Source organism: Saccopteryx bilineata, chromosome 2 (genome assembly GCF_036850765.1).
Source record: "Saccopteryx bilineata isolate mSacBil1 chromosome 2, mSacBil1_pri_phased_curated, whole genome shotgun sequence".
Lineage (NCBI taxonomy): Eukaryota > Metazoa > Chordata > Mammalia > Chiroptera > Emballonuridae > Saccopteryx > Saccopteryx bilineata.
In genome coordinates, this window is record NC_089491.1 from 129,968,119 (window position 1) to 129,980,725 (window position 12,607).

The window sequence follows — 12,607 nt, forward strand, 5'->3', positions numbered from 1 at the left end:
CTTTGAAACATACAATTTTCCAAAAATCAATCTGGAAGAATCAAAAAACCTAAACAAACCCATTACAAAAATTAGATAGAAACAGTTATCTAAAAACTCCCAACAAAGAAAGAAAAGTACTGGGATGATGACTTCACAAGTGAATTCTACCAAATATTCAAAGAAGAACAAACTCCTATCCTTCTCAAGCTATTTCAAAAAATTCAAGAGGAAGGAAGACTTCCAAGCTCCTTTTTTGAGGTGAGCATAATTCTGATTCCAAAACCAGGCAAAGACAATACACACACAAAAAAATTATAGACCAATATCTCTGATGAATATAGATGCTAAAATTCTTAACAAAATATTAGCAAACTAGATCCAGCAATATATGAAAAAAATCATACACCATGATCAAGTGGGATTTATTCTGGGGAGGCAAGGCTGGTAATATATTCACAAATCAATCAATGGGATTCATCCCATAAAAAAAAAAAAAAGGAGAAAAACCACTTGATAATTTCAATAGGTGCAGAAAAAGTATTTAAAATCCAGCACCCATTCATAATCAAAACTCTCAGCAAAGTGGGAATACAGGGAACATACCTTAACATAATAAAGGCCATCTATGACAAACCCACAGCCAACATCATACTCAATGGGCAAAAATTAAAAGCAATCTGCTTAAGATCAGGAACAAGACAGGGGTGCCCCCTTTCACCTCTCTTATTCAACATAATTCTGGAAGTCCTAGCCACAGCAATCAAACAAGAAGAAGAAATAAAAGACATTCAATTTGGAAAAGAAGAAATAATACTATCATTATTTGCAGATGATATGATATTGTATATAGAAAACCCTAAAGTCTCATTCAAAAAACTACTGGACCTGATAAATGAACTCAGTATGGTGGCAAGATATAAAATTAATACTCAGAAATTAGAGGCATTTTTATACACCAACAATGAACTGTCAGAGAAATTAAGGAAATGATCCCTTTCACTACTGCAACCAAAAAATGAAGTACGTAGGAGTAAACTTAACCAAGGAGATTAAGGACTTGGACTTGGAAAATTATAAAACATTGATAAAAGATCAAGAAAGATACACAAAAGTGGAAGCATATTCTGTGCTCATGGTTAGGAAGAATAAACATCATTAAAATGTCTATATTACCCAAAGCAATTTATAAATTCAATGCAATACCAATTAAAATACCAATGACATACTTCAAAGATATAGAACACATATTCCAAAAATTTATATGGAACAAAAAAGGACACAAACAGCTTCAGCAATCTTGATAAGAAAGAATAAAGCAGGAGGTATCACACTTCCTGATATCAAGTTATACTACAAGGCCACTGTACTCAAAATAGCCTGGACCTGGCATAAGAACAGGCATATAGATCAATGGAACAGAACAGAGAACCCAGAAATAAACCGACAGCTTTATGGATAACTGATATTTGACAAAGGAGGTAAGAGCGACAATGGAATAAAGTCTGCCTCTTTAATAAATGGTGTTGGGAAAAGTAGACATCTACCTGCAAAACAAATGAAACTAGACAACCAACATACACCAGTTACAAAAATAAACTCAAAATGGATAAAAGACTTAAATGTAAGCTGTAAAATCATAAGCATCTTAGAAGAAAACATAGGCAGTAATCTCTCTGACATCTCTTGCAGCAATATATTTGCCAATTTATCTCTACGGACAACTGAAATAAAAGACAGGATAAACAAATGGGACTATATCAAACTAAAGAGCTTTTGCTCAGCTAAAGACAATAAGAACAGAATAAAAAAACAAACTACACAATGGGAGAATATATTTGACAATACGTCTGATAAGGGGTTAATAACCAAAATTTATAAAGAACTTCTAAAACTCAACACCAGGAAGACAAACAATCCAATCAAAAATGGGCGAAAGAAATGAATAGACCAGGGGTCCCCAAAATTTTTACACAGGGGGCCAGTTCACTGTCCCTCAGACCATTGGAGGGCCGGACTATAAAAAAAAAAACTATGAACAAATCCCTATGCACACTGCACATATCTTATTTTAAAGTAAAAAAACAAAACGGGAACAAATACAATATTTAAAATAAAGAACAAGTAAATTTAAATCAACAAACTGACCAATATTTCAATGGGAACTATGCTCCTCTCACTGACCACCAATGAATGGGTGCCCTTCCAGAAGTGCGGTGGGGGCCGGATAAATGGCCTCAGGGGCCGCATGTGGCCCGCGGGCCGAAGTTTGGGGACCCCTGGAATAGACACTTCTCCAGAGAGGACATACAGATAGCCAATAGGCATATGAAAAAATCCTCAACATCACTAATCATTAGAGAAATGCAAATTAAAATCACAATGAGATATCACCTCACACCAGTCAGAATGGCGCTCATCAACAAAACAACACAGAATAAGTGCTGGCAAGGATGTGAAGAAAAGGGAACCCTCCTGCACTGCTGGCGGGAATGTAGGTGAAGTTTACATGGCACTTTCTTCAGGAAGCTACTTTGATCCCACAAAGCTGAATCATTTCCCTTCCTATTTGACAATGTTTCCAATCAGACTAAACTCAACAATACCAGGCAATGGTTCTCTCTCCAATGCTTAGCCTATGAATATGCATATATTTTTTACATGAATGATCACTGTGGATAGTGCTGCACTTTAATCATGAAATAACATGGAATATAATGATTTAAAATTTAAGAGCACAATACAAATTGTAACATTATCTATGATCCACCCATTCTAGAAAAATCTTTTTGTCACACCATATGCTTGGAGTTGCATCAGGTGGGAAAATCACAAGGATAAGCTACATATCAAATATATTACAGCTCCAGAATCAACTATCCTTCTGTGTAAAAAAAAAGCCATGCATCCTTAGAAGATAAGAGACTATTTTAGGTGGAGCATTACCCCTAGTTGTATTGAAGTAAAGCCTTACAGAAGACCACAGCCCTGTAAAGCCTTTAAAAATAACAACAGACAATCCCTCCTGGGCTTATATTGTAAATTTGATTAGGGGCAGAAGATGGTATTACAGGAAATAAATGTTAGACTTAGATTCAAACCCCCAGGGCCTGAACGTGAGAGGCAGAGTATCCAGGGAAACATTAACCATTAGCCATTCATACAAATAAATGCACCTGCCCAGGAAAGAGAGAAAATCAACTGACGATGAGAAACCATGCTCCTCCAGCCCTACAGGATCCCACAAAATCTGACATCTGGAATGAAAACATTAGTCTGCACACACTTAACTTACAATATAAAAATCACCAAGTTGATATCGTTTTCCTTTTCTTCGTCCACGCTGATGAGTATAAATGTTTTTCTGAATAAAAGGAAGTATATTTGTTCTAGAAGTTAAATGACAAAAATTTAAAATTATTCCCTTCTCTCAGAAGTAATCATCCTGAGAGTTGTAACAGTGTTTTATGGCAGGCATACCTATTTTTCCCAAATTGTCGATATTCATAAATTGTAAGCGACTGGTCATGAATAAAAAAGAACCCAACCAGTTCTCTGCAAGCATCATGTCCATTTCTAGATAAAGAGAATAATATCAAAGATTTTTATATAGGATAGTTTTTAATTAAAATAATAAGCTAAAATCATCACATCAGAGGAATAATATGAACTCCCTTGAGTGTTTGACAATGAGCAAGCGGTATGGGAAGCCACAGGGAAAGCATGCCCCTGCTTGCTAAAGTGTCGATTTAAGTCAGATTTGTACGGGGAAATTATCATACACTGCTATGAGTGTGAATACACAGATTACTAATTTGATATAGACTTTTAAGATAAAGTGAAAGATATTTAATATATGTTGAGCTTGCAAGAAAGCACTCTCAAGGACATACAGTTATTATCCTTGGTCAAGATAGATTTAAATCATTAAACAAACGTGACAGTTTTAAAAAAAAAACTTTACTATTAGTATACAGAAAAAATATCAAATAGCATTATGTTTTCTTGGAAGTTTATAAAACAGAGAAAAGATTTTAGTATCATTTATTTTGTCATCTTGTATCTATCAATAATCTACTGTTAGCTTAAGCCATTAATTACCATGAAATTATATAAAGCAGCTTACATAACAGTTAAGTTTTACGTGTTTTAGAATCTTCTAGTACAGGGGTCCCCAAACTAGGGCCCACGGGCCGCATGCAGCCCCCTGAGGCCATTTATCTGGCCCCCATCGCATTTCCAGAAGGGGCACCTCTTTCATTGGTGGTCAGTGAGAGGAGCACATTTACCATCTCATTAGCCAAAAGCAGGCCCATATTTCCCATTGAAATACTGGTCAGTTTATTGACTTAAATTTATTTGTTCTTTATTTTAAATATTGTATTTGTTCTCGTTTTGTTTTTTTACTTTAAAATAAGATATGTGCATTGTGCATAGGGATTTGTTCATAGTTTTTTTTTTTATACTCCGGCCCTCCAATGGTCTGAGGGACAGTGAAATGGCCCCCTGTGTAAAAAGTTTGGGGACCCCTGTTCTAGTAGTAATATATACCTTTTTAAAACTCACTTCTACATTTATTTTTGAAAGTCATTTTAAGTTCATATTTTAAATAACTTCTAATTAAAATACTTTTAAGGTCATACTTCTTAAAATTTTTGCAACAAATGAACTGATATACATTACCTAAAAATGTTTCTTCTAAATTTACATTTTCACTTCTTTGTGACAAATTTAACTAATCTCATTACTGTTATTTCTATTTGAAAACAGAGTACAATTTATAATCAAAATTAAAAAGTTAAAACAAATCATAACTACCTTGATATGATCCTACCATCAAAATGCACTTTATGAGAAAGCATATTTTCAGTGAATGTAGAATGCGTTCTTATCCTGTTAAGAAACACATTTGTTGACAATTTTTAAAGTTATATTCATTTGACATAAACAATAAAAGTACAAAAAAGTTCTTAATATTTTGAAATGCACAGAGAGCATTAAAATGAAATTATAAACCTCTTTTTTTCCACACTGTTACTTGTAGCAGATGCATACAAAATAACCCTAAAATATAGTATGCAAAACATAAATAACTCTTATGATAGAATGTATAGTATCACAGTGCTTATAAAAGTCAATACCGAACAAGGATAGCACATTTGTGACTGGCACTGCTATAGTGCTAACCCCACAAGTATTTCTAGCCTTACTCTCCTTGCCTCCCTTCCACCATATAATTTGGTTTTTTGGCCATTTTAGGTGACTGAGAGACTCAGTTCTGTCAATAAACTTCCAAGAAAGACTTTGATTTGTCCTGATAACAAAGTGACATGGCAAAATCCCACCTGTGCACAAGGCAAGGCTATGATGCTAGCAGCTTCTATAGCCATCAAACAACCATGTCAGAAAGGCCAGTAAAATCTCGAGGAAGCCAGCCCAGAGCTGTGCCATCTCTGAGCCACTGAACTAAAACCAACAACAACCTGCAAGCTGTATATGGAAAATAAATCTTGACTTGTTTAAGCCACTATCAGTTTGGTTTTCAGTTAGGAGTAGCTCAAAACATTCCTTACCAAAATAACAGAAGAGTGGAAAAGAGTGTTGGATGAGGTTTTAGCTTGAAATTGTTCCAGTTATGAGAACTCAGATCAGTTACTTAATTTATATGACCTTCAGACAACACTGAATGATCTCACAAAGGCTGCTATTCTTAAATTTCTGTTTAATAATATGAAGCATAACCCAAATGCACAAATCATGGCACTTTACCACTACAATCTCCTTTATGCTAAGAAATCTGAAGATTCAGAGATATATCTTTGCCCACCTTTCTAAATAGCCTTATGGTATTCCCTGCAGGTTCAATAACATTGCAAGAATGTAAATAGTAAGTAAGTGCATGGGGGAATAGTATCTTGAAATGTCATACCTTTGTAAAATCCAGGTTTCTATGAAAGGTAAACAAGATACAGCCAACATGAGTGAGTGAACCAAATGAGTTTGTGAACATCGAATAGAGCCATAAAAGCTCGGTTGTCTCAGTTCAATGTAATCCATTAGTATTAATGTGATTATCAAATGCCCATTATCTGCCATACACAACTCTAAATGCTGAGAAAATAACAGCACTAATAATAGTTACTAATAACACTAGTTGTTAAAATCCCTTTAATGTATATCAGTTCATTTAATGCTTGCTATAACTTCATGAAGTATTATTATCTCCATTTCACAAATAAATTTTACAGAGTCATACAATTAGTACACGGCAAAGCTAGAAAAAATCATCTTGCTCATAACCATTCCATTATACTGCTTCCCAAAGGTGAACAGAATTCAGTTTAACATCAATAGGTTGAAGTAATGCTTCAAGGAGTCTAAAGTCTCTTTGAAAATATAAAAGTAAATAGGCATTTATATCATAAGTGGAAAGTTCCATGTTTTGGATTTAGGTATCTGATGAGCAGCACCGATAATCTACCCAGTTTTGGACCAATAGAGAAATAAGAATTAAGCAAATCAAGACCAAAATATGAAATTTATTACTGATAAAGCCTTTGGCATCCATGGCTTAGGAATGCAGCAACAAAAAGCTAAGTCCTTGACACTAGAATTATACAGACTAACCCACTCATTTCCACTGGGGAAGAAGTTGAAAAGCTTAATGCATTGGAGAGAATGTGTACTTCTGCAAACAGCTGACCCCTAAGGGAAAGACAAGAGGAAGGGTTGCACTATACTGTACAGGTAGAATTTTTTCCTCTTTCTCTGGGAATAATGAGTAAGGGAGAGAGGGGATGAAATCCATAAATTCAACAATTTTAATCAATATTCCTGTAGAATTTTTCATAGAACTTGACTAGCTAAATCAAAATTTTCTATTAAAGACCTTGTTGAAGCTAAACAAGCTACAAGTATTTAATATAAAGCAGTACTAATTCAGATAGAATACTATTGGTGCAAGAATATGTTACAGACATATGAGACTAACGAAAAGGCCTAGAAACCTACCATGCATTTTTAACAACTTGCTATATGACATAAAGGGCATAAATTGGAGAGATAATGAGTTTGTGGTAGGAGATTTCTTAAAGAAGATAAAAAGGAAACTTACAACAAATGGAAAGAATGGCAAACTGGTCTACACTGAAATTAAGTGCTCTGACCAAAAGAAAGTAAGGGTCACCATGGAGTAGGAAAATGTATGTACAACAAATACCGTATTTCCCCATGTATAAGATGCACCTTAATTTTGGGGCCTGAAATTTGAAAAAAATATATATATTACTAAGGTGACTAACTTTTTTCTTTTTTTTTTCCGAAGCTGGAAACGGGGAGAGACAGTCAGACAGACTCCCGCATGCGCCCAACCGGGATCCACTCAGCACACTCACCAGGGGCGAAGCTCTGCCCACCAGGGGGCGATGTTCTGCCCCTCCAGGGTGTCGCTCTCCTGAGACCAGAGCCACTCTAGCGCCTGGGGCAGAGGCCAAGAAGCCATCCCCAGCACCTGGGCCATCTTTGCTCCAATGTAGCCTTGGCTGCGGGAGGGGAAGAGAGACAGAGAGGAGGGGGGGGTGGAGAAGCAAATGGGTGCTTCTCCTGTGTGCCCTGGCCGGGAATCGAACCCGGGTCCCCCACACGCCAGGCCGACTCTCTACCGCTGAGCCAACCGGCCAGGGCCTAAGGTGACTAAATTTTTACAATGAAAAGGAGGACAAAAATAAATGGAAGAAAACAATATTGTAAATAACAGAAACATTTTATTCATTGCAACAGTAATATACTATAATATGATAAATGCATAATAAAAACATTTGTAATATTTTATATTGTAATTATGTTTACATGCCTATTAATTTTTAATAATAATTGTAAGAAAATAGTACTCATTTAGATACAAATGTGTCACATCACACACGATAGATTGCTTCTGCATCGATCAAATACGGACATTTACAGATTAGTCTTCCAATACAAAAAAGGAAGACATGTAGGAGGACACTTTTCAAGGGAGGATGGAACTTACAAAAGAAGGACTGTCCTCCCTAAAGGAGGATGACTGGTCACTTAATATGACATTACATAAAGTTATTGAACTCAAGTTTTATTCATCATAAAATTCGTACAACTTCTAATCCTGTGAAAAAGAGAGAAATGCAAGTAAAAACATCTACAACCACTGTATAAGATGCACCCAGTTTATAGACTCCAAATTTTTCAAAAAGGGTGTGTCCTGTACATGGGGAATATGGTATAACTAAAAGAGAATTATAACTAGAATTATAAACAAGTTCTACAATCAATATGAAAATGGTGACCGAAAAGACTCGCAGGGAAGTTCACATAAGAATATATTTAGATGACCAATATACATATGTAAAAGTGCTAGATTCCATTAATATCCAGTGAAATGTAAATTAAAATTACAAATACATCCCCATAAGAACTAAAATAAAAAATATAGACTATACCAAGCATGGGCAAATATATTGTTCAAGTAGCACCCTCTCCTGCTACTGATGACAGTGCTAATTAAAATGACCACTTTGGAAAACTACTTGCGATATGTTTTAAAGCTGAACATATGCATACTAAATAGTCCAGCAATTCCACTCCTAAATATGAACTGAGCAGAGGTGAGTACAGATGTTCATGAAAAAGCAAGCACAAAATTTCATGGCAGCATTACTCATAAAGAGCCAAATGTCCACTACCATCTGTTTATAAATAAAATGTGGTAAATTTATACAATGAAATACTGTACACTAATGAAAATAAAGGATAACTACATAAATAACATGGATAAAATGCATAAACATAATGTTGAACAAAAGAAGCCAGATACAGAGTCTAAATTTTGTGATTTCATCTAAGTGCATCCATCACCAGGCAATTAAAATCCATGATATCAGAAGAGAGAGACCAAGTCCCTGTGGCAGAGAAAGTGAATAGTAACTGGGAGATACCACAAAGGGTGGAGGTTGGGGTACTGGTACTTGTCATGTTGATAATAGCCATTCTAACAGGTGTGAGGTGGTCTCTCATTGTAGTTTTGATTTCCGTTTCCCTAACAGCTAGTGAAGTTGAACATCTTTTCATACATCTGTTGGCCATTTGGTATGTCTTCTTGGGAGAAGTGTCTGTTCATGTCCTCTTCCCATTTTTTAATTGGATAGTTTGGTTGTTTGGTGTTGCGTTGTATGAGTTCTTTATATATTTTGGATATTAATTTATTATTGGAACAGTTATTTGCAAACATCTTCTATTTGGTTGCTTGTCTTTTCATTTTGATGTCTGTTTCATTGTTATACAAAAGCTTTTTAGTTTAATAGTGTCCCATTCATTTATTTTTCCCTTTACTTCCCTGGCCTTTGGCATCTAATTGATAACCTCTTCCCTAAAACCAAGATCCATAAGGTCAGTATTTATGTTTTCTTCTACACAATTTATTGTTTCAGATCTTATATTTAGGTCTTGGATCCATTCTGAATTAATTTATGTACATGAAAACAAACTGTAGTCGAGTATCATCTTTTTGCATGTGGCTTTCTAATTTACCCAGCACCATTTATTAAAGAGGCTTTTTTTCTCCATTGAATGTTTCCGGGTCCTTTGTCAAAAATTATTTGCACATACACATGAATCACACAGGTCTTTATAAGTGAAAAGTAGAGGTATATGTAAGACAAGAGTGTCAGAGTGAGATAACATGAGGAAGACTTGACCAGCCATTGCTGGCATGGAAGATTAAAGAAGAGGCCACGAGCCTCTAAGGCAGCCCTTAAAGTTAAAAAAGGCACTGGACACAGGTTTTTCCCTGAAGCCCCAGAAGAAATGCATCTTGTCAATATCCTGATCTTACATTTCTGACCTCTACAACTACAGTATAAGAGAATAAACTGGTGTTGCTTTAAAATACCGTTTGTGGTCATTTGTTACAGCAGCAATAGGAAATTAATACATGATACATTCAAATATTTAAAGTTATGAAAAGTAAAGCTTCCAGAAAATAAGAATAAAACAAAAAGATAAAAGTTTAAGACAGTAACAGCCCAACAATTACAGCTGTCTAAAAATATAAAGGAATTACTGAAGGAACTGGTAAATTTTCTGTCTATTACAGCAGAGGCTAGATATCAATAGTCAGTGATGTTTTTGAAAAATTTAAGTGAAATACACCAGAGGACTGTGAAAGTCTATACCAATCTAAAGATTATATCCCACAAAGTAAAATAATAATTTTTAATTTTTTTATTTGGCGAACAAACACAAGTGGGGAGAAATGAAAAAACTTCAACTCTTGGACCAGCTGATTGTCAAAACTTGGAACGCGTTTCCTGTCACATTACCACACACTGCAGCGTGTGAGTATTGCTGTACTGACAATGTTTGGCTCTACGTGTGCATGTGTGTAGTCTTTCTCACATCTAAGGAACATTAAGACCTAGCTACTATCACGTTTAACGGATAGAAGTCTTAACGCCTGCATGAAGCTTAACCTCACCATATATCAACCAGACTACAAAGCCATCAGCAAAACTAAGCAGCACCAGAAGTCACGATAATGGTAAGAAGTACTTTATTCATCATTGGTTAGCAACAGCATAACATCCTTATTAAAAAGAATTCAGAGTCCTGACCTGTGGTGGCGCAGTGGATAAAGCGTCGACCTGGAAATGCCGAGGTCGCCGGTTCGAAACCCTAGGCTTCCCCGGTCAAGGCACATATGGGAGTTGATGCTTCCAGCTCCTCCCCCCTTCTCTCTCTCTGTCTCTCTTTCCTCTTTATCACTCTCTGTCTTTCTCTCTCCTCTCTAAAAATGAATAAATAAAAAAAATAATTTTAAAAAAAGGAATTCAGAGACTCATTATACTTTAAAACTGTTGGGCTTACAGAAAATGCACACATTTAGTTGTATTTAGTATTAAGCATATTGTATGGCTCTCATGGAATTACATTTTAAAATATGTGGCGTTCATGGCTCTCTCAGCCAAAAAGATTCCCGACTCCTGTCTTATATGGATACCAGTCTAACTGGTATAAGACCCCACCATTGTAATATCTCATTTAATCTTAATTACCTCTTTAAAATCTCTATCCCCAAGCTTAAGACCTTTGCGAGATAGGAATTCAACATATGAATTTAGAGGGTGTAATTCAGTCTACAATGTTCTACCTTCTTATCCCTCAAATTTATTTTTTTCTCACATGCAAAATAGATTCACTCCTTTCCTAACAGTCCCAAAAATCTTAACTCATTCCAGCATAAATTCTTAGTCCACAGTCTCATCTAAAGATCACCTAAATGAGACATGGGTGAGATGAGGTATGATTCATCATAAGGCAAAATTCTTCAACTGTTAACCTATGAAACAAGATGGATTAGTGCTTCCAAAATGCAGTGGTGAAACAAACACAGAATAGACATTAACATTATAAAAGAAACAATCAGAATGAAGAAAATGGTCACAGGTCTTGAGCAAGTCAAAAACAGAGCAAAAGGAAATTTCATTAGATTATAAACTAGTAGAGTAAGCCTCTTTGGCTCCTTGCTCTGTCCACTAGGTCTAGTGGGGTGGTAGCCTTGCTTTCTGTATATCTTGGGACTGAATATAAATGGGTGCTCAATAAATATGTGTGGGAGGAAATTTCAAATGTTCCATGAAACACTTCACATTCTACTACGGGATGATCATATAGAAACTTGAGAATTTATTTTGTCATGTGTTTTGTAAAAAAAAAGTAAAAAGGAGGTCCTGGCTGGTTGGCTAGGTGATAGAGCATTGGCCCAGCATGTAAAAGTCCCAGGTTCATTCCCAGCCAGGGCACACAGGAGAAGTGCCCATTTGCTTCTCCACCCTTCCTCTTCTCCTTTCTCTCTGCCTCTCTTCCCCTCCCAGGGCCAAGGCTCCACTGGAGCACAGATCGTCCAGGCACTGAGGACAGCACCATGGCCTCTACCTCAGGTGCTAGAATGGTTTCGGTCACAATGGAGCAATACCCCAGAGGAGTCAAGCATCACCCCATGGTGTGCATGCCAGGGGGATCCTGGTAGGATGCATGTGGGAGTCTGTCTCTCTGCTTTCCTGCTTTTCATTTTAGAAAAATACACAGGCACACACACACATACAAAAAAAAAAAGAAGAAAAAGAAGGAAGGAAAGAAGGGAAGTGAGGGATAGAGAAAGGAAGGAAGGGAAAGTGGAACAAAGGAAGGAAGGGAATAAGGAAGGAAGAGAGGGAGGAAGAAAGGGAGGGAGGAAGGGAGGAAAAAAGAAAAGAAAAAAAAGTGAGAGAAAAGCTATCACAAATTTTGATGTCTTTTTATGACATAAAGGAAAACCCATGTGAACCAAACTATAATCCTGGTTCATGCTGCAGACAACCTCAACAAAGTTTATAATCCTCTATGTCAAGATTAGGATATGTCCTAAATTCCTGGCTGAAAACCTGTTAGTACTTAAAGAGAAAGGAAAGAACTTGTGATTTAAGTCTCAAATTTTCTTCAGTACACCTATTGAAAGATCAAGCTTGGAAATATATAATATTCTTTCTTAAGAAACAATTTAGAAATCTCAAATTTTCAGCATGTTGCAGCACTTACTTCTCAATAGTATTTTTAATTG

At 36.0% G+C, this 12,607-nt stretch overlaps 1 pseudogene; it reads right to left on the reverse strand.

Moving 5' to 3' along the window:
• The window catches only part of LOC136322311 (calcyphosin-2-like), a 134,891-nt pseudogene that overhangs the window by 53,119 nt on the left and 69,165 nt on the right, over window positions 1-12,607 (reverse strand).